We start from the raw sequence: 24,433 nt of genomic DNA, 5'->3' as shown, positions 1-24,433 counted from the left end.
AGCAACCTCCAAAATTTGAAAAGATTTTCTGGATAGAACTGAAACGCTGGCAAGACATGTTCAGTAGCATGACAGGGTGCAATTCCCTTTTGAAGTATCCTCATGCTATCTTTGTCAGAATAATTTTAATTTCACATATTCTACCCGTTTAAAGTCATATATAAAGCAACATAGGTTTGGATACATGTAACTCTATAGCTGCGAGCATATTGTGCCGCGTCTAGAAGCGACACGTAGGCAAGGAGAGACGCCGTAATGGAGGATTCCGGATTAATTAAAACCACGTAAAGTTCTTTAAGGTGGACTGGGATCAGTGAGTACAAGGAGAGTTTGTATTTTGCAAACATAAAAATGCGACCGCTGCGGCAGGGACCGAGCCCGCGACCTTTAGATCAGAAGCCGAATGCCATCCCGTCGCCGCAGATCTCTATTAGATCGCATTCAGCCATATAATTAGGTACTCATTAATCCGATTGAAAAGAGCTCGAGGTTTATTTCCGTACAAATTATTAGAATTTTAAAATACATTTTGAGCAAAATCGCCGTTCGTGCGTAAAGAAGACATTTCCGACGTGGGGAAATCAGCGTATCATTATGCATTCTTTGACTTCCTAATTAACCGAATAAGAGATTTACGTGGCATGTAAGCTTGCCGAAGTTAAATTACTCGGTACCTTCAATATTATTCAAGGTCCGACGCATGTGAAGACTCTAGACTGTGACTTGAACAAATGTCGTCAAATGAATACGAATGAATTGAACGCAGCATTTCATCCTTATAAATGCTGCAAAATTTAGTCTTATCAATACCGTTCACTAGTTTCACGAGCTCTCCCACTGCATATTTTGCCAAAGCGATGTGCTCTAAACTTGCACTACTGTTTCTGGCGATGTTAACTACTCTGGCAATGTAAGTACCGCCCCAAGCATTCTCAGAGCAGCCTGTACAATGTTTTTCACCTAATTTTTGCTATGCCTTAAGTATAGACAAGGCACTTTAATAACAATAAAACAGGGCAGGGTTATAGACAGTTACCTTGCCATCGTCAATGTATCCTTCCTGTCCGGTTGAACACATACATAACAAAGGTAAAGTAAATTTTTTTTCGTTATTTCTGCCTAAAGTTTTAATATAAAAGTCGAAGAGGCCTTCACATATGCCGATATGTTTCTTTCCTCAAACTTACTTTATGAAGTTTCTTTTTCAACATCTTGGTATATTTATCACGGAATTTAAATATTGTTACGTGAATTATCTCGCCCCATTAGGTTTAGCGCCCCTTAACTTTACGAATAGAAAATAGTCGGGTGTGAAAAATGCAATTAATTATCAGGCCCAGCCACCATGGTGGCTCAGTGGTTATGACCCGAAAGACGCGAGTTCGATCCCAGCCACAGCGATCAAATTTCCACGAAGGCGGAATTATAGAGGCTCGTTCACTGTGCGATGTCAGTGCACGTTAAAGAACCCCAGGTGGTCGAAATTTCCGGAGCCCTTCACTACGGAGTCTCTCGTACCCTGAGTCGCTTAAGGCCATTAACACCAATACACCAATAATCAAGCCAACAATTGCAGCGCTGGTTCGACAGAGGGCGCTAGAACTTAGCTTTGTCGGGATCATGATGCTGCTACAAGAAGAGCGCTAAGACTCTTTTCCCGCATTTTCATAGAATAGATAATTTCTTGCAGTCTAATGTTGTCACCAGCTTACTGCAGCTTCATGTTAATACCAAAACGAAGTTTCCACGCTGATTGCTGAACTACCATGGTGCCCACTTGCCTTTTCATTCAGGACTGGTGACATTTTGAGGCGAGAATGAGGCGATGAGGTAGATCTCGATAAAAACTTTGTCGACCTCGCGGGATATTTGGCAAACTCAAAACAAGAACTACGCCCCGGCTGCTTGAAATAAAGCCATTCAAGTGGCTTTTTCGACACGTTATGCAATTTTTTCAGCCAAGAGAGAGATACAAGGGAACAAGGAAGGCAGGGATGTTAACCAGAAGGGTGTCCCGGTAGGGTAACCTGCACTGGGGAAGAGGGATGAGGGGACTGAAAAGAGAAATGGAGAGGAGGTGACGAGCACAGTCATAGTTTGTCATTCAAGCCTGTCGCTCTCACGAATCGACTGCTGCAGCCACGGTCCGAGGATCTTATCCTCTGTTAATGGGCGGTGATCCAGGCAGTCCAGAGCACAACATAGCGGGTCTCTCTATTGCAAAAGGTTGTCAGCAATCCCAGTCGTTCATGTGGAGTTTATTGGTCGCTGAAATGAACTGCAACCCCTGAACTGAGCCACGATGAGTGGATGTAGCCCATCCAATGCTTACAATGCGTTGTGTGCTGCTGGCGTGCGCAGGCTGGAAACCACAGCACGCATGAGATTCTTTAAGGACGCAAGCATTTCAATTGCTTGTACATCCTGGCCACAGTCCAGATCGTGGCTTTTGTCTGGAGCCGTCGTGGGCATTGGACACTGCAGTGTCAGCATCCTCGCTCACCAAGTAGGCGTGCAAGGCTTTCGTAGTGGTGGCCACATAGTATCAGAAGCAGGAGGGTCGGCGTCCCGAGACGCCGGGCTCCCTTGATTTAGTGCGGTTGCTGGAGGAGGCGGACACGCAGCAGTGGCACTTGAGGTCTTCCCAAAAAAGGTAGTTGCCTTCTTTGAAGACCTTCGGCGACGCGAACGACGTCGACGTGCCTTTGCTGCGCAATATCTGTGCGCAGAATGGTCTCGCGTAATTGTTTGTGTACCGCTCATTTAGTCTTTAGACGAGAGAAGTCTTTCGAGGAAGAGTCGTGAAGGCCACGGCAGTTTGCGCACTTCAAAGCAGTCGCTAGGCAAATGTCACCGCTGTGTGGCTCGGAGCATCTCGGGCACACAATGGAGTTGTCGCAGACGCTGCTCACGTGAACAATCCCCTCGCACCTCCTGCACTGTAGCGGCTTCGGGACGAAAGGACGAACTGGGTGTCGAAAATGCCCAACCTTCACGTATGATGGCATACAATCATCCTTGAAGGTCAGCTTGATGCATTTAGACCTGCCATTGCGCTGTACATAAATTATTGAGTAGTGTCGGTCACCGGCTTGATTAATATAGGCAAATCGGCGACACAGATAGCCATGCCGACATTGTAAATTACGCCTGTCGTAATGCCGCTGCCTTGAAGATTGAGTGGGCGTACGCTGATATTGTCAGATTTAGTGATGGTGGTAAGACTTTCTAGTGCGTTCCACTCCCTGTCAATAATGGCAATCACGTTTTTATAGGGGTTTATTCTGACGTCTTTGATCCCTCCCGGTACGCGGCTTTCCAGATATATCGACGATATAGAGGTTGCTTGCCTGTTCAGAAGGTTTGGTTGTCGGATGGTTCCTGTGGCGCAAACAAGACGGCTTGCGCCGGGGCACTTCGCGCTCTGATGATCGCTGATGGGCTGGATGAGGATGACTCAGCTTGCCTGCGTAGTCTGCGCTTGCCCTTCTTACAAACGACCGGTATGAGCCTGTCGTCTGTCGAGGAGTCATCACTTCGCGGCCATGTACACTATAGTGTTCTGGCTGCTTGAATCATTAAGGTGGTAGGGGCGGTTAGGCTGGGCGGCCGCTGCCGACCCACCGGGTTCTAAAGGAGCCCCAGTGGCCTCCTTGTCCATCATAGTGACAAAGAGGGACCGGCGCCTCCCTGGTTAAGGCACAAATTACAAAAAAGCTCCAGAGTCGCGAAGGCAGCGTTGTGATGCAGAACTTCTTCCTTTTTCAGCCAAAATTTGGGCTAAACGGAATGAAATGAAATCACAAGGAATATGATTTAGGAAAGACATTGTTAGTTGCCTAGTCAGATGCTTTCAAATATTATGACCTTTCCGAGACCACTGCCTACATTCCCTAGTTGGACATTTCTAGTGTGCATTCCATCTCCTTTATTGTTTGCACTAATTAACAAACAACACTGAATTGTCAATTTGCTAATCAGTAAATTACTGCCACAAGAAGGTCTGAAACGTATGATCAAGCTACGCGATCAGTTGGTACAGGGGAAGTCTTAAAAAAATTAGCTGCGGTTTAACTGTTCTTGAACCTGGTTAGAGAGTGAAAGCTGTATTGTATCGGACAAGTAAACGCGGCTTGGCGTCTGTAACATTGAGTGCGTTCCACACACTACATAAGCAGCACGCCGACCCTGCCACACTGGCAGGCGGCAATTAAAAAAAATGGATGATCGCGAGAGGTTCGTCACCCAATGAACGCTGCTGGCTATTCTACCACCATCTGCCGGCGAATCCAAAGGTCAAATATCAAGTGGTGCGACACCATGGTGAACCAAATATGGTAAGGCCTATAGCAACGCTTGACCACTGGCTGACTTGAAGGTCAACCCGCAACGCACGGAGAAATCAGCTTTACCTAGCATAGTGAAGCTTTCGCTTCAAAATAAGGCGCTGAAAGATGACGGACGAAGTGAGAACAGACCACAGCGCTTACTCGCAGCTGTGGGTTTCTTCGCAAAACGCAGATTATGTACAGGGTCGTCCATTCTTAGCGCGAACACGCGAGTTCATGCTCGCTATCCTCAAAGATCCGCTGCTTCCGAACTCTTCGCGCGGTCGCATGGAAGCGGAAGAGGCCGACGGGGAATGGAGCTGCTTCTAATGGGCGCTGATGACGGTGCAACACAGCAGAGGATAGCGCAGCACTTCCGAATACTTGCCGTGTGCACGTTTGCATAGAAGCCTACTCAGCAGCCAGTAAACACCTTTGGAACTTATTGCATAGAACAACCGCTAGCATTCAGGAAGGTCGCCGTTCATATTTACGATGTACGTTATGGCGACGTAAATCCTTATTCAGACGGAAATTTTGGTACACAGGATGGATGGATGGATGGATGGATGGATGGATGGATGGATGGATGGATGGATGGATGGATGGATGGATGGATGGATGGATGGATGGATGGATGGATGGATGGATGGATGGATGGATGGATGGATGGATGGATGGATGGATGGATGGATGGATGGATGGATGGATGGATGGATGGATGGATGGATGGATGGATGGATGGATGGATGGATGGATGGATGGATGGATGGATGGATGGATGGATGGATGGATGGATGGATGGATGGATGGATGGATGGATGGATGGATGGATGGATGGATGGATGGATGGATGGATGGATGGATGGATGGATGGATGGATGGATGGATGGATGGATGGATGGATGGATGGATGGATGGATGGATGGATGGATGGATGGATGGATGGATGGATGGATGGATGGATGGATGGATGGATGGATGGATGGATGGATGGATGGATGGATGGATGGATGGATGGATGGATGGATGGATGGATGGATGGATGGATGGATGGATGGATGGATGGATGGATGGATGGATGGATGGATGGATGGATGGATGGATGGATGGATGGATGGATGGATGGATGGATGGATGGATGGATGGATGGATGGATGGATGGATGGATGGATGGATGGATGGATGGATGGATGGATGGATGGATGGATGGATGGATGGATGGATGGATGGATGGATGGATGGATGGATGGATGGATGGATGGATGGATGGATGGATGCGGCTGAACCCTTTACATCGGGCGGTGGCTCAAGCCACCTAGCCACCTAGACAGAGGGCCACTGCGCAGCGCCCCCTGGCCTCTACAGTGTCTAACACCACTCACTGTAACCTCGTTAAATTACTACTCTGTCACATCTACACCACTGAGCGCAAGGCGCGTATGCTTGCGCATATGAAAACTCGTTCGTGACTGCCGTGAAAGGAATTACGTCGGTATGACGAACAAACCTATTTGCTCCCTCACTGGTACACAGAGCGCTGACGCAAATTTCTTTCACACGGTAGTTCCCCCTGCACGGCACTCTCCGAAATTGAAGAAAGGCTCGAAGGAAAAGCACCACCCCCCCTCGCCTGCGCTCTTCTCGTTCTCTCCTGATCGTCTAACGCTTTGAGAGACGGTATATATATATATATATATATATATATATATATATATATATATATATATATATATATATATATATATATATATATATATATATATATATATATATATATATATATATATATATGGGCATGTTCAGATAAGAACGGTAATCGAGGTCCCATGACCATTTTTTGTTTTCAATGAAATTTTTATATGAGAAGGGTAAATGTGTCCACACAAAGGAATGAACCTTAGTTTTGCAAGAAACTTTGCAGTTTTCTCGAAAAAAAATCGTATGTCACGAGAGGTGGAGAACGTCGTTTTTGCTACTTCGCAAAGTTGCAAGTTTGGAGCATTACTGCATGCACAATAAATTTTTCCGGACATCAGTATTTTTTCAGTACTTCTTTGTAACTTGTTCTATGCGAAAGAATAAAAAAATGTTTTCTTGCTGTGTTAATCTTCTGAGTAAAAAATCACAAACATCGCTTCCGGAGCTATGCAGTGCAAAAAAGGCACTTTTCAGGGCAACCTTAGGACAAGATGCGTTAATATCTCTCCACTAAATCTTTTTCTCAGTATTTTTCAGCTACTTTTTCTCACTTCAGCCAAGTTTTGTAGCTCTACAATTGACAGATATTTTTCAATATGGCCTCAAAATTGGTAGAAGTTCAAAAACGTCAAAAAATGACAAATTTGACTTGGATTTAAAAAAAACACCACCATCGAATTTTATTAAACTTTGCCTGAATAAGTCTCATTACTTAATAATTTGAAGGCACTAAAAAAGTATTGCATTATATTGTTGTAAAGTATAAAAATAAATACAAAACTGAGTTCATGTTTTTGTTATATAGAATGGCTTATTACTGCCTCTTAGAAATAGTAACTCTCAGAAATTTGATTTAGCACTTACTGAACGTGGTTACATTTCATTTACCACAATATGCGAACCATCCCGAATGTTTGTACAGCTTCTACTCGCCTGTTAGGGGCGTTCTTAATGCGTCAAAATGGGAATAAAGTCACTATTTTCCTGATGTCTCAAGAACTGGCTGGTGGCGGTCAAACACTTTTTTTATTCTCTAATTTATCCTCGTAAGGTACATTGGTATGTAATCGATTCTTTAAAAGTATTAGATCATTTCTCAGTTCCTAGAAAAATTTTTATATTAATGTGTTTCTGAAGCCGACGTTTCCGTACCTGCATCTGTTTACATCTGTGTTCAATGGTTCTACAGGGCACTGTCAGCAGACGGAACGTCGTCTTCTGAGAGGAACAATTTATCTGCAAGGTTTTTAATCAGGAGGAGTTTTAATCGGGACGTAATTTACAAATGGGATGCCGCTTTATGTGCAGATTGCAATTCAGAAAATCGTAACAAGAAATAAACGGCAGCAGTTGATTTCGGTATGCGCACAGTATATTGTCCAGCACGAAGCACAAACCAGATCACAGTCTTTTCCATTCAGAAGCAGCGGTGGAGGCCACGTAGGATGCACTGCCTTCATTTGTTTGACCATACTTCCACATATGGAGCGTTTGAACCCCAGGCACTTTCTTTGCCGTTCTTCTCCGTCAGGTAGTTCTACCTTGAACGATTAATAACTGGACGCCCCACTCCAGTTGTAACCAACACAGTGCTGTGCGCGTGTGTGATTTAATTCCTCTAAAATGAACTAATTACGCGCACAACCTGGACACATTTCTTATTGTGTAAATATCTGGTGTGTATTACCTCTCACCCCTATCCTCTCTTACTGTCCCCTCACCTCTTTGATTTCATTTCTCCATTCTGCCTGCTGTCCTTGCCCCGCCGCGGTGGCTCAGCGGTTAGGGCGCTCGACTACTGATCCGGAGTTCCCGGGTTCGAACCCGACCGCGGCGGCTGCGTTTTTATGGAGGAAAAACGCTAAGGCGCCCGTGTGCTGTGCGATGTCAGTGCACGTTAAAGATCCCCAGGTGGTCGAAACTATTCCGGAGCCCTCCACTACGGCACCTCTCTCTTCCTTTCTCCTTTCACTCCCTCCTTCATCCCTTCCCTTACGGCGCGGTTCAGGTGTCCAAAGATATATGACACAAATACTGCGCCATTTCCTTTCCCCAAAAAACCAATTATTATTATTATTATTATTATTATTATTATTCTGTCCTTTATTTCCGCTGCCCCAGCTCAGGTGCTTCAGTAATGATGGCAGATGGCAGGGCTAGCAAAAATCTTTTCCTTCCTTTTTACTAATATTTTTAATAAAACCACTACCACCACCACCACCTTGCAGTTTCCCATTCTCCCTCCTTCATTTCGCGAAAGTCTGCAAGCTCCCTCTGTGGAAGCTCCAGAATGGTGATGTTCTTTAGCGTTCCTTGAATTGCGTCTACGAAGCCGCTGGCGGTTTGTATGGGCTCACTGGCAGGTTTCCGCAAGTTGTGGTGTGATGCTTGATGTTTCACAAGCCCACCAATGCCGTCGCAAGCATTTTTGCCGTCCAGTGGCCGAAAACATCCATTTCGTCTCTTGACATTCACTGCTTTGAAGCTCATGAAACTGATATTTATTCTTGAAGTGAGGGGGAGCCCCGTCGCTCACATATGTTATCTTGGTGTAGATTGGCGCGTTGTCTTCGAGGTGTGCTTCGATTTTCGACAGAGCCAAGCATGCATGAGCTGAATCATGAGACATATTGTCAGAAATAACGGCGTAGTTCCGAGTCGATTTTCTTGACGTGACAACGCAGGTAAACACGGTGACCTGCTTTTTCTGCCAGTGATACGCTTGTACTGCGTCTGGAAGCACTACTGTCCAGTTTTCGGCGAAATCAAAATGCAAAACAATTCCACCTCTCTTGCAGCTGAGTTTTTCTTCATGTATTGCTCTTGCTTGCACATATCTAATATAGTTGTGGGGAACCCATTTCATGGTATTTCTTAGAAATTCTCTCATAAATGATGAAGCGGTCAGAGTTTTTTTAACTAGCTCACCGTATTTCCATGTAGCAATCAACATCTCGTCCTGGCTGCTTATTTCAAAATTTTCCGAAGTGAAAATGCCATCTTGTGGACAGTGCTCACAATTCCTGAGGAAACATGACACAGTAGGTTCTTGGTATACGCAGAGACTCTGCATATCTTCGGGAGAAAGCGACCTTCCGGACGCGTTCTGCAGTCCCACGAGGCACAACTGAAAGTTTGCACAGCATACGCAAACACACACTTGCCGCTGTGGTGAGCCTTTCACCCACTCAGTAGGCAAGGATCTGAATTTTGTGAGGCCAACCTGGGAGGCAGGGTGAGCTTTCTTGTAGAGGCGGAATGCTTCTCGCAAGGACCGCGCCATGAAGCGTTTAGGTATCCTCTCCCTCCTTTTCGATTCTCACAACGTCCTTTTTGTTCGGAGTCTGTCTAGAGCCATCGAGTTCATCCATGGTGTAATATTCTAAAACGGTGGTAATGTCTTCTTGTTGTAGTTTACATCTTGTATATCTCTCCTGTGTTGACCATACGCCTTCTTTATCCACCATCTTCTTCGATTTTTGGATAACGTACCTCGTTGCCTCTGGAATAACTTCCTGCACATATTTCACGGTTGGGTTGCGTGGTAGCAGTGTCAGCAGTTGGCAAAGTTCTTGAAAGGACGTACACCTATTGTAAGCAGCATGTAGGTTGTCTTCCCAGCTGCTGCACTGCGCACACTTTTCTTCTGACACACGCGAAGTCTCTGGGATGATATATGCTGCCTGTATCCCCGATCGGATTTTCGTCACCATAGCTCTTGCCACCTCTTCCTGCTTTCGCTTTGCACAGGAAAGTCTGAGACGTTTTTTTTTTAGAGCGCCAGGTGGCTTTAGGGGCGAGATTTCGGAGGTAAGGCTGACACTGGAGTTTAACTCTCTACGATTTCTTCCCCAGGGCGGAATTCTTCGAATCTTTCGGTTGACTCTGCCTGCATATTATCTGTGTCTTCCTTGAACCGACGGTAACAGTTCTGACAGATGAAGTCACTTTCTCGTACTCGGAGAGCTTTTTCGGGAAGTAGGACCTTTTTGAGAGCAGCGACATTGAGTGTCTTTACACTGCGAAAATTACGTCCTTTTTAAATTCTCTGTTTGTGCCTTTCTGAGTAGCCGGCACAGAACGTTCGCCGCGGAAATCTCTTCATGAATGCAAAAGCTCAACGCTTCCGGAGATTATCGCGAGACAAAAGAGCAGGTGACGGATGCAAGGCCCAGAGCTGCTTTTCCAAAAAAAAAAAGGAGATGGACAGATTGATGGATTTTTAACACAGGCTGCCCACCGTCGACGCTGATGCCGTTTTGGTCTGGCGTACGAGCTGAGACTGAGATACCACGTACGCTTATAGAGGGAGCCCTCCAGCGCAGAGAAAACACATGAGTACAGAAAACCACCCCACCGGGTCTATGAAGCCTGGAAAACGACACGCGGAGCGAAGGCTGAGGCATAACTGCCAGGCGATCGGAGCGTTGCGATGGAAAGATGGTAGCGGAGGCTAAAACCTCGGCGCGGCGGCGCACACATGGTGCTATGAAATTCAGGGTCGCGCCGGGCGTTATATAGCTATAGGAGCGGCTGCGAAGAGCGGTTCATTTATGGAGCGGCGGTAGCAGTTAAAAGCAGTGGTTAAAGGCATCTTAAGAGTAGCGACGGGTGGATTAATTGTTTGCATAAACTACCCCTACACACGCGTTACTCCAAAATAACGTGCTAAAATATGCCTACAGTAATTTAGGTCCCACTGTCAGAACAGTACGAAAGCGAATAAGAGCTTTAAACCTTTCATTGTAAGAGAAAAAAAATCTTAAAAATTGCACTTATGAACTCAGCAACTGTAGCGTTTAAAATTCACCCACAAAAAATTAATACTAAATCCAGCTTCTGACGACTGCGCATCCTAAGAGGGAATACTGAGCAGACGTAGGGATTGAAATCATGAAGTCGGTTTTGTATTCAATTTCATACTTTAAAACAATATAATGCAACACTTTTATGGTGCCTTCAAATTACCAAGTATTGAGGATTATTCAGGCAAATTCTAATCAAATTCGATGATGATGTTTTTTTTATCAAAATCAAATTCGTCACTTTTTTGACGTTTTTGAACTTCGGCCAAATTTGAGGCCATATTGAAAAATATCTGTCAAATGTAGAGATACAAATATTGCCTGAAGTGAGCAAAAGTAGCTTACAAATACTGAGAAAAAGATTCAGTGGGAACATCTCAACACATCTTGCCCTAAGGCTGCCCTGAAAAGTGCCTTTTTAGCACCGCATAGCTCCGGAAGCGAAGTTTGCGATTTTTTACTCAGGAGTTTTACACAGCAAGAAAAAGTTTTTTTTACTTTTTCGCATAGAAAAAGTGGCAAAGAGGTACTGAAAAAATACTGATGTGCGGAAAAAATTTATTGTGCATGCAGTGATGCTCCAAACTTGCAACTTTGCGAAGTGGAAAAAATGACATTCTCCACCTCTTGTGACATACGATTTTTTTCCGAGAAAACTACGAAGTTTCTTGCAAAACTAAGTTTTATTCCTTTGTGTGAACACATTTACCTATCACATATAAAAATTTCATTGAAAACAAAAAATGGTCATATATGTATATATATTAGACCCCATGTAGACCACATTTGCACTGTCGCAATTTAGAGTTTCTTTGATTGTGAAAGTAAACCCTGACTGCTACCACTATATATATATATAGTGGAAGCAGTGAGGGTTGCTCAACGGGCCAGTGAAAACTTGCACAGTGAAAAGGTCACAACTGGTTCGATTATCTAGGTTTATTCACCAACGGTTTCAGACGGTGGACCGTCCTTCATCAGGGTTAAGTCGAATGAATACACAGATGTGCGCACATACGGTCCTAAATGCAGAGGGAGAGGATGCACTTTCTCTCTCTCTCTCTCTCTGTCGGCGTCCACTAAGAGGAAAGGAGAATGGATATGAAACAAGTTAAAAAAGCTAGTTAAAATACAGAGGTGACAGGCATGCAGCAGAGCTGAGAGGGTTGGATTTTCACCTGTTGGAGTCACCTGTCCCGCATTTTTAAACAGCCTCCAAGAGCGGTATACCGGCGCAGCAAGAACCTCAAGGACATTTTAGTTAAATCCAGAACATCGCCCAATGCTAACCCAAACCCCGGGTGTCAACCCTGCCGAAAACCACGCTGCAAGGTTTGCTGTCAAATGCTAACAGGAATTGCAAAAGGTACCTTCTCTGACTTTACTTTCACAATCAAAGAAACTCTAAATTGCGACAGTGCAAATGTGGTCTACATGCTTCGCTGCAGCGTGTGCGGCATGCAGTACATCGGCCAGACAAACTCCGTTCAGGTTGCGATTCAACAACCACAAGGCCCACATTCACACACTGCCAAACCTACCCTTTTCTAAGCACCTATGTCTTCCACAGCACTCATTTGAAAGCATCCGGGTCATCCTCCTACAGTCGGGTTTTCAAACCGGCCGCCAAAGAGAACAAAAGGAATCGCATTTCATACATAAATTTCGGACATTAACCCACGGCATTAATGAGAACTTGGGCAATTTTGCCTTCCTCAAAAACCATTCCAATTGAGAAAGAAGCTCTCGTTTGTTATTTTCCATTTGTTTTCCTTTTATCCTGCTCACCATGCGCCCCCTCCCTCTTCTTTACTCCATGCCGGTTTCCCTTTTTCCTCCTTGTCCTCCTAGCCTCCTTCTCGGAATTGTCAGCGGTGGGACGCGCGGCGCAGGCGCCCTCTGACGAACGGCCGGTGGATGCTGTCTGCAGCGGCTTGTTGCGGGATCGGGTTTCCACACGGTGTCTGGACGACCGCTTTTCCGCCGCTGAGGTGACACGCCGCCCTCGTAACGGTAACTGGTGCCTCTTGAACAAGGCGAAATGATGCGGTCTTGACAGCTGACAGTAAATTACATTACAAGAGTTCTTAACATCTGCACCGCTGGGGAGCGGGTCATGCTATGTGCGCCTTTGTGTTTTGTTTCAGTGTGTTCTGGTGTTTTCCTTTTTGTTCTTTTCTTGTTTTCCGTGTTTTCGTTATTTTCCCCTTGTGCTCTAACTTCTCGCTTCCGCAGAAGGAAACCGTTCTTGCTTAGGTCTTCTCGGCGAAAATCCAACCCTCTCAGCTCTGCTGCATGTCTGTCGCCTCTGTATTTTAACTAGCTTTTTTAACTGGTTTCACATCCATTCTCCTTTCCCCTTAGTGGACGCCGACACAGAGAGAGAGAGAGAGAAAGGGCTTCCTCTCCCTCTGCATTTAGGACCGTAAATGCGCACATCTGTGTATTCATTCGACTTAACGCTGATGAAGGACGGTCCACCGTCTGAAACTGTTGGTGAATAAACATATATATATATATATATATATATATATATATATATATATATATATATATATATATATATATATATATATATATATATATATATATATATATATATATATGTGTGTGCAAATTGTTTATTGCACATGAAGATAAGTTGCAGAAAAATTATTATCATTAAGTTTTGCAATTTTATTACGGAACCGTTTACTACAAAAAGTGGGACAGATTTGTCCCAGTGGCACCACATCAGGATAAGGAAAGTGGGACGTTTTTGTCCGATTGACCTACATGTGCTTCCTCACTCTTATTTTTCACTAACCGCTTCTTGAAAGTATTTGCGTTTGTTCGCTTGGTGCTGAAACGTTCTCGAACTACTTTCGTTGTCATGGATCACCATCGTCATCTGCTCCTTTAACTTTTCACAGGGTTGTCGTCTTTGCCTATGAACCAAAGTTCAGCCGACACGCCAACAATTTTTGGCCATTTCTTACCTTTCGTGTTCATTCGGAAGGACTTCTTTTCGCTGGTGTTTCTGACTATTTCTTCTTTTGAGATGGCACCCAAGAACCCACTCGATATACGATACTTGAAAATTACCCAAAAAATTCCGTCGTTAGGTTTATAAATGTGCCATTATTTTCAGCATCGTAAAAAAATGCGTTCATCTTATTACTAAACTTAAATCTTCAAAACAAGTGCATGTTGTAAACTAGAATTGTTCCTCGCATCATAAAAAAAGGACACACCGGTTATCATGAATATGTTTCTCGCCCCAATGGATAGAGTAAGTAAAAACATGCTAAACGTCTGAAAAAAAATCTCAATGTCTCGACTCACTACCTCCTCTAGCGGACGCGGCAGGGATAATTTTTACTAGTATTTACACCTTAAAATAGGTGGCAGAACAGCATAACTGGGACTCCAGCGTCCCACTGCCTCTCACGAGCCATTTAGAATGGACAATGCAGTGGCAAGTCCCATTCTCTTCAATTGGATGACTTCGCCTGTCTCTAGGCCATCATGAATAATGCAAGAGCATAAAACCCAGTCTAATTATATAAGGAACTCATTACCGTGAGTGCAACTGAAGCTGAGTACTGCATCTTGAAATGTGCTGCCGAAAATTTTTTTTTTGTATTCGGTCTGTTAAGATAAGGAGGTAAAATGCATCCCCATACAATACGTGCGCAATTCACCTTTCTGCAAGTACTTTGTTTATTTCTTGAAATCAGCTCCGTGTATGCATGCTATTTTGCGCAGTGACACCTTTACTCTAACAATTAAGTGAGACTGCGCCGGAAACGTAATATTACCATCGATAACTTCGTGATACCATGGATAAATTGCGCAATCCTGTTTACAAGTGGTACTCGTGGCAGCGCCGCGTTCATTCCGGCTACTTGCTTTGAAGAGCTTTCACTGTATACAATCATTTTTATACCCTGCCACACAAGTAAAATCGGAATTCACAACATCATAGGAAGATATACATTGTTCATTGGGTCTAGTAAACACTAACGTTGTAAAATATCTTTACCGAAGCAGCTTTACTGGCCAAGAATTGAAAAATGCTGCCATTTTGTTCTGTTCGGTGTGTTCCGCCGCAAAAACTGTGAATGAAGTGTTCTTCAAATTTTAATTTTATGTCCGTGTACGCTTTTTTCATACATTTCAGTGGAGATAACAAGGACCTCGATTATTCTGCTCATTTGAGATGCCTAAGAAGTGTAAGAACTCACTTTTTTACCTGGTTTTCGAGTTGCTGGAAGCGGTAGTTCGACAAGTAACCTAATATTACCATCTGGCTTCAATTACATGAAATAGTCGTTGAAGGTGTTTTAAGAAGCAGCGACCTTCTTTTGTGCATATGGAGAAATCAGGGAGTTCACAATTAGAACCTCTGGCCAGGCCCCGGATTCGAACTGGGAACCATCGCCTGTCCGCGGCAGTCCCCGTGCCGGCTACGCTAAACAGGGAAGCTAGCTAAAGTTCATACATTGTTTGGAACAGGACCGCCGTGAGCCAAATGCCTTTAAAGCAATCGCCCAACGCAGTTTAGGCTTTAATCAAATAGGTATTTTTCTGTTAGCATCCTTCTGAGCGAATCTCTATAAGGCGTAGGCTAGGTGAACGTGCGGATGCTAATTAATAATTAGTCGTTCGGTTTGAATCTATAGTCCATCTGTGCGATTCATGTGAACTCAATTTTTGTAATGACATTCCCGGCTTGAACTGTTCGTTAATTCGACTTCGCACTACTACAGGCTAGTCGCCCCCGTTTGTTGGGTAACTTTTTTGGCCAAGGAGCAGAAACTAAGAAATACTGCCCCGTTTGTGCATTTAAAAGTGACCGATTCTTGTACTTTATATCGGTTTTTCAAAATGATCACAAAGTAATAAACAAAGTACCTTGGTTAGCTTAGCTGGTATTCTGACTGCTCTCGAATGTCGTAGTCGCATATTCTATCACCTGATAAACACTTTTTGTTCACACTGAAGTTACTCAGACCGCCCCTTCTTTGTAGCAGCACGACTGCACTGTTTTGACAATAATGAGCACATTTTGCCACATTGTGCCAAGCTAAGTTGTAAACGCTCTTCATTTTGCCTTTAGCATAATAAACTGACTCCCAACTTATTTGGTATAAACACTGCTATCGAAATTTGGCTTCTCTCACTCCACTTGTCATTTGATGTGTGCCTTTCGCATCCATCTCCTGTAAGACAAAAACGTTCGGTAGTAAAACACATCTCTCCTTAATCCCTGGAGCATCAACTTCCACTTTAGACACCTCTTTAAAGATTTTTCGCCTATCGGAACGGCCAGCTGTGACGTTTCTGATCTCCCGAACTGCCTTCTAGTGTCTTTCCTGATCACTGGCGAATATCAAGTAGAGACTCAACTTACTTCCGTAGACCTATACAATAGTAACCTACTGAGGCAGCGGTCAGCGCAACACTTGTTGGTGGTCCGTACGAAGCAGTATCGTTCGCCTGTAGCACGTTAACTGGTCAAAATAGACGCAAACAGAGAGTTTGTTTCCATTAGAGAAACATAGCCCGGAATTGCAAGGAAAAAAGTGACATGTCAAAATGGATCCCTACCCTTCCGGTTATAGCCACCTGTGCAGGCGGTTTCTTTCATAGATTGCAAGCTATGGCTGGTTTACATATTTAGTACCTTAGCAGACAATTGGTGATCGCATGAGCAGTTTACTCAAAGCAGCATAAGTAGCAAAATTTTGTTGTATATCTGTTTACCAATATCCCTCACGAGAAGAGTATGTAACAGTTGTATCTCACTGATGATCACTTATGGACCCTGAAACATGGAAGATAACGAAAAGGGCTCAATTTAAGCTGAGGACTACGCAGCGAGCCATGTCAAGAAAAATGTTAGGTGTAACGTTAAGAGGCCGGAAGAGGACAGAGTTGGGCTGGAAACAAACGCGAGTTAATGATTCTAACCAAAACCAAGAGTTAGAAAAGGGCGTGGACAAGGCGTGTAATGTGAAATGTGAAGGCAAAATAACCGATAGTGCTTAAGACTATGGGAATGAATTCCAAGTGTAGACAAGCGTATCAGGGGAAGAGGGAGGCACAAAGTTAAGTGAGCGGATGAGACTAAACAGCTTACGGGGAAACGCTGCAGTGTGCACAAGACAGGGTTAATTGGAGATATGAGGGAGATCTTTACCTTGCAGTGGGTGTAGTCTGGCTGCTGACGGTGATGATCTGTGATATTTCATTCCTTGGGAACACGCATATTTTTTCATAACATAAAGTACTGAGATCTCCAAGAGCGATAAGCCTGCTGTATGTAACACCCCTCTATTCGGCACCAAGAATCAATCCTGACGAGAGAGGCAGCTCTGTATGTATTATCAAAGCCCTGAGCCCTTCGTAAACTGATGTTCAAATTTTGCGAGCATGTAGTCCATGAATATATCGACTCTTTCCTTTTCCCGCTCACCAGTGCATTCCAGAAGGAAATGAAGGCCAATGCCCGAGCAACTGTTCCTGTACTAAGCTGCCCAAACATAACAACGTTGGAATTTGCCTCACGGCCGGCTTTCGTTTTCCTTCTAGTGAAAGTGGTACGGTGCACGTGTGACCTCTTGACAAAACGAGGCCGTAAGCCGCAGGAGTTCGTTATGTAGTTTCCCACCGCTGAATAAAAGTTTGGCTCTGTTTTTGTGGTACCCTTTTCTTTGCGGATTGTTCCTTTTGTTGAGAACTTCCTAAGGCGCACTAATTTAGTTATTTTCATTTAACTACACGTAGTGAAATAAATATTGACCCATATCTCATCTATTATATTTTGTACCATGATGTCCATGGCATAACGGGGACTCCTCCGATATTCCCAGATACCATCGCAGATGAAGCCTCCAACATTTCTGGGACACTCGCTGCTCTCACTGGCTCGACATCTATGGTGTTCCTTGTTGGTGGCAGTAGTCTGGAAGTTCCCGAGGCAGAAGTCTATATCGCTTCCCCTTATTTCACTGGCACGGCCCTGGTGAAATGAATGGAGACATCGTTCTACGATGACATAATTGGAAATATACCGGTGCCCCGTTAGCCGTGACATCCGTACATTAATTGGAAGAAATCGGAGGGCGTTGCTTAATTATGTTTTGGCATAGTCAATGACGAGGTCGCCAGTCAAAAGGGTGAGGGCTAGGGCCCGAAAGTGGTGTTGGCTGGAAAAGAAGTTTCTGGACGAAGAAGGGAGAGTACTGTTTTAAGCGTTGGTCCCATGAGGTTCACCAAGGAAATGCTAGAATTAGAGCAAAGAGACGATTAGTCATTGAAGTCATGTTGGGAGAGAGTAGGGAAGGTGTTCCATGGCACGCACGGCACTTCGCACTCGTATTCTTTTGAAAAGGGTTTGCTGTACCGCCTCTGTCATCTCGCTTCCGGCAGAGAAGTTCGAAAGGTAAAACTCGCAAAGTCTTGCAGATCACAGGTGTTAAGCCTTGCCCACGATAGCCCGCTCGCGGGGCATCAGGGCATTAAGAAGACTACATATCGACTTCTGGAAAAATTCTACTGGTCGGGACGGGAGTGCAGGAATTGATTAAGAGGTATGTCAGGTCGCGCGATTCCTGTCAAAGGATGTGCCCGAAAGGCAAAGTAGGGAGGGCTCTGTTGGGACGCATGCCTTTTATCGACACTCTATTTCATCGGGTCGCTGTCGATATTGTCGGTCCGCTCTCGCCCACATCGGTGAAAGGGAATAGATATATTCTCGCTTTCATCGATTTTGCCACGTGGTATTACGACGCCGCGATTCTGCCAAAGATAGATTCAGCAACCGTAGAAGAATATTTGCGGGAGATGTTTTCACTAATAGGTTTTCCGAGAGAGATCTTTTGTAACCATTGCTCCTTTTTCACTTCCGAAATGATGAGGGAGCTCAATGATTTCTGGGCAGTGAAACATCTTAGCACGACCCCTTACCATCCAATGTGCAATGGGATGGTGGAGAAATTTATCGGCACACTCAAGCAGATGCTGGGGAAGCTCAGTCAGGAGCAGCCCAAAACTTGGGATCCTTATATCGCTCCGCTTCTGTTCGCACACAGAGAGGTGCCGAAGGGCAGTCTGGGGTGTTCTCCATTTAAGTTGATATTTGGATGTCACGTGCGAGGACCGCTCGCAGTTCTCAGAAAGCTCTGGACAAGGGAAGAGCTGGGAGAAGACACGAAGACGACATATGGTTACGTTCTCGATCTAAGAGGACGTCTGGAGCAAACTGTGACAGCGGCTCATCAAAATCTGTTGCTTTCCCGACAGTCTCAGAAGAGATACTATCGCAGGAACAGCAAGAAGGGGCAGTTAAGAGCTGGAGATGGTGCCCCGGTTTTTTTGCCGAGTAGGCACAATAACTCCTGATGCTGTGAAAAGGTCCATTCGTGGTTTCTGGAAAAAAGAACGACGTGGATTATTGGATCGACTTGGGCCGCACTAAGTAGCTATTCCACATCGATATGCTCAAATGATAGGAAGAGCGTGTGTCCAAAGAGACCGTGCAGGCGTCATCTTTTGTCACAATCGAAGAAGGTGACTCAGAACAACTGCCTGCCCTTCGCACAGACCACGGTAAAGGAATTGAAGCCGTACAGATCTCCACCAAGTTCGATGACGAACAACAGCACAAGTTTTGGAGCTTACGTGACACGTATGCAGACACCTTTTCCGAGATTCCCAGGAAGACTAGACCAATCTAGTGGAGTGTCAACTCAGGCTCTCGACTTTTGAAATTGTGAATACGCCGCAAAACTCGTTGCCTTTTCCCGTGAAGGACTTGGTCGAAAAGGAGATAGACGAGCTGATCAAATTAGGGGTCATTGAGCGTTCCAAATCTCCATACAATTCCCCCTCTTTCTGATTAAAAAGAAAGACAACACCTATCGGACTTGCATCGACTTTCGACGCATCAATGATGTTCTTGTGTCTGATGCACAGCCCATTCCAAGGAGAGATGTAATATTTACTGAGGTTGGAACCAAAGTGTACTTTTGAAAATTCGACCTGGCTAAAGGCTACTGGCAAGTACTCTTGGAGGAGGCTCCGAGACCGAAAACAGCGTTTTCTACCCAATCCGGTCACTATCAGTTCGTCTATATGCCCTTTGGTGTTAAGACAGCATCGGCTATCTTTACGCGCCTGATGCGCATTCTATTACAAGGCATGGACAATGTCGTTCATTACATCGACGATGTTCTCGTAGCGACATCTTACTGTGAAGAACATGTTTAGACTTTAAACCTGCTATTTAGCAGGGTGCGTGAGGCCGGCTTCACGATCAAGCTGCAGAAGAGTGAGATCGGAGCCAGTAACATCACTTTTCTTGGACACCAGCTTGGAGAAGGGACAATCCGAGCATTGGAAACGGTGGTGGAAAAGCTTGTCAACGTACCGCTTTCAAAGCAAGTGCGTTACTTCTTAGAATTTGTCGGATACTATCGCGATTTCATCCCTGGCTATGCTGACAAAGTCCAACGTCTGGTGGAGTTGACAATCAAAAATGAACGCAACCTTGTCTCTTGGACACCGCAGCGGCAAGCCGCTCTTGACGAGCTCAAGAACGCGTTAACTTCCAGGCCCGTATTAAGAGCTCCAATTCTCAGCAAGCAGTTCGTTCTTCGCACGGATGCTTCCGAGGTTAGCGTTGGCGCCGTTCTCCTGTCGGAACATGATGGAATCCTCCACCCGGCATATGCGAGTCGACAGTTACTTCGCGAATCTCGCTACTCAGCGATTGAACGCGAGTGTTTGGCGATAGTCTGGGCTGTTGAGAAATTCCACATATACATGTACGGGACGTTCTTCATAATTCAGACCAACCAGCAACCCTTGCAATATTTAACAAAGGCAAAGCACTTGAACAGTTGGGTACTGCGTTGGAGCCTAACATTACAAGAGTATATCTTTCGGGTAGAGTACATCAAGGCCTCCGAAAACGTCGGCGCCGATTGCATGAGTAGTTTGTAAATTACCGGAGTGTTATGCCCAATGTACAGTGCTACTATCCGGTGTGTTTGCAATGGTTACCTGCGCAAACGCATGGCTGTCTGCGAGTTGTTTTTCTTCTTTCGTTCTCCGGCTATGTGTTGTTCAGTGTGTACATGTTCACCTTTACGGTACAGGCGTGATTAAAGTTTGTGTCTGAGGTTTTGTACGGTTTTTATTTTCCCTACTTCTAGATGTATAATGTTTGCCTCCGTGTTTCCTCTGTGCGCGTTTCCATGTGACTCCATGTGTCACTGTGTAAAGTGCCTTCGGCGACTTCGGCAGCGTTTAACTTGTCTGTTTACCACATGAACATGTGTTGTGTGTACCAACCAGAGTTTTTTCTGTGTGAAAAAACTTTTTGTAAGGGGAGGAAGAGGGGGGGGGCATACGTGAATTGCACAAAAGATCCTCGAAGGATTTGTGAACGCGGTTCGCCGACAGTGGTGAGTTCGACAGCGGAGCGCTGCGCGTGCCAGCCTAGTATTGCGCTTGTGCGCATGAGAAAGGTGTTTGCAAGGCAACGGCGACAAAGAACGTGGCGAGCACGAGGAGCGGAAAGATAACGTGTCAGAAAACCGAGGTGTGAAAGGAGACAGCGCCGCGGAGGCGGTGTCATTCGAGCGTGGAGGTGGCCGCCGTCGGACGCGTAGTGTCCGTGCTGCCGTGGACCTCCCTTCACTTCACTTCACTTCACTTTATTACCTTAAAGACCCCCGAGATTGGGGGTGTTACATAAGAGGTGGGATACACGTATAAATCAGATTTAATAAACAAAAAAGCACGTAAGGTACATAAATTATTCGCTGTTAAATATAGTCTCTAAACAATTCACAAATGTAGTTGGACAGGTGAATGCGGCGATGACGTGTGGAAGGCTCTTCCAGTCCGTGGCTGAACGTAGAAAGAATGACGATGCGAATGTATTATTGCGCGCACGAGGCCGGGCAACTTGAAGGGGATGACCAATGCGTGGGGAAATGCGTGCCAGTGGATTGATGTAGGGCGGATGAAGGAGTGAGCTGTAATAAAATTTATGAAACAACCATGCACATACTAGTGATACGACGCCTACAAGCTAGAGATGTTAAGCCTGCCTCTGCTTTTAATGACGATATACTAACATTATATGAATAGCACGAATATATGAATCTTGTGGCTCGACTTTGTACCGATTCCAGGGAATTTGTTAGATATTTATGGTTAGGGCTCCAAATAGCAGAGGCGTATTTTAATTTAGAACGGACAAGTGATTTGTAGACAAGTAATTTTACGTTTTGTGGCGCATGGCATACATGTCGTTTTAAGAATCCAAGGCTTCTGTTAGCGGATGATATGACTTTTGTCACTTACGCGTTCCAGGTTAGATCATTAGACAATGTTACGCCGAGGTATCTATAAGTCTGAGTTAATTCTACCGTAACGTGCGAGATTTTATACGAGAAGAGGAGAGGATTACGTTTTCGCTTAAATGACACGAGTTTACATTTATTGGGGTTTAGTTCCATTAGCCATTGCTTGCACCAGTCCTGTATGCTGATTAAGTCATTCTGGAGGGCGAACTGATCAGAGGCGTTATTGATTGTGAGATAGATGACACAGTCATCGGCAAAAATACGGACCTTACAAGAGACATGCGTTGGTAGGTCATTAATATGTATTAAAAATAATAGCGGGCCAAGGACCGATCTTTGCGGGCACCTGATGTTACGGGAAGAGAACTAGACGCTTGGTTATTAACGTAAACAAACTGGGTGCGGTCAGCCAGGAATTCGCTTATCCACTGTAATATGTTAGGATGAATGTTTAACCATGAAAGTTTTAGTAGCAAGCGTTTGTGAGGTACTTTGTGAAAAGCTTCCGCGAAGTTTCTCGAAGTTCTTTATAAAGCTACAAAAAAACAAGGACACAGGAAGAAGTACACAGGACGGGCGCCGACTCCAACTAACTTCAGTGAGGCTTCCACAACCTGCATTTATACACAACGAAGAACAAGAGTGCATGCGGGTGAAATATTTCTGGTAGATTAGGGAGCGCAGACTGCATGCTATCGTCTATTTGATAATCTGTATTCGCAATCTCGCAGGGAAACTGATGTGGTGCTGACGCACGTGTCGCCCCTTTGTTTTATAAAAAATGCTTCGGCCAATTCACGTGGTACTCTATCCTTACTTCTGCTTAGAATTTTGATGCGTTCAAGTCGTGGCTCACAGCTTTGGTCGTTCTCATCTTTGCACGAGCGGCAGTGGGCGGGTAGATTTTCAAACGATTTGGAAGCATTACTAAGTGAACGTTCATGTTCCCTGGCACGTTCGTTCACACAGCGGCCGGTCTTCCCGACATATACTTTGCCACATTTAAGGGGGATTTCATATACCACATCCGTGGCACACTGCACGTACGGCTTTGCGTCCTTCATGCCGCAGCCGGAACTGTCAGGGCTGTTGCTGCTGACCTTGGGACACATCTTGGCCAATTTATTTGGCTCAGAGAAGATCAGCGGCACGCCGTACTTGTTGCCAACCCTTTTCAGGTTGTGGGACACCCTATGTATATAGAGGATAACCACTGGCTTGGCGCTGCTACGTTGTGGTCTCCTTGCTTTCTTTGGTCTCCCTTTGACTTTCTGCAATAGTGTCCCAGTGACCGTCATCAGGGAACCCTGCTTTACGCAGTCTAGCTACCTCGCCCTGACAGCTCGGCTGCATCATGTGAGGGCACGACTTGAGGAGAGCGGATTCCAGGGAAAGGGTCGCCATAATCCGCTCTCCTCAAGTCGTGCCCTCACATGATACAGCCGAGCTTTCAGGGCGAGGTAGCTAGACTGCGTAAAGCAGCGTTTCCTGACCACGTATTGACGGTGGTCACTGAGACACTATTGCAGAAAGTCAAAGGGAGACCAAAGAAAGCAAGGAGACCACACGTAAGCATGTAACCTGACTTTTGGAGTTTTGCAGAGAGCGCATTCTGCGTGCTTGGTGTGTCTGCACATCAAAAAGTCATTATATCTCGCTATTGAATTCGTGGCAGCCCAAGTATTCTAATGCACCATTTTCGCTCTGCCGTCGCCAGTGCTTCCATTTTCCAGACAGCGGTTCCATCACATCGAGAGGTGTGGCAGGGCATTTAAGATGGTATTGCGGAGGTTTAGGACATGATCCTAATCGCGCTTTCATGTATGTGGCGGTAGTGTCCATATGAAAAAAAACTGGTTTCGCGCAATATTTCATGCTTAGCAATGCTGAACCGCCATCTAGTTTTTTGCGCTGCTACACACATATTTATGACGAATTCGCGCAGTCCTGGAGAATTTCATAAACATATTTCATTTAAGGTATGAATGATAGAACGTGCAACCGACAACCGCAAAGACTTAACCGTAACAAATAAAACAGGCTTCTAGATCAGTTTACTGGCAAATGTCGCGTGATTCTAAGCTAAGGTCAAGATCCTCTGAAGGTCTGCCTTTCGACTGACAGTTATGATGCCTTAGTCGAGAGTTCAGAGTGCCAAACCGCGAGTTAGACCTGGCATCCACAGCCGTCAGTGTGAGGTGGCTTTAGCCTGGCTAGCTTTTCCACGGATGTCACT

Source organism: Amblyomma americanum, chromosome 10 (genome assembly GCF_052857255.1).
Source record: "Amblyomma americanum isolate KBUSLIRL-KWMA chromosome 10, ASM5285725v1, whole genome shotgun sequence".
NCBI lineage: Eukaryota > Metazoa > Arthropoda > Arachnida > Ixodida > Ixodidae > Amblyomma > Amblyomma americanum.
The sequence above is the reverse complement of the archived record's forward strand: the minus strand, read 5'-3'. Positions refer to the sequence as shown.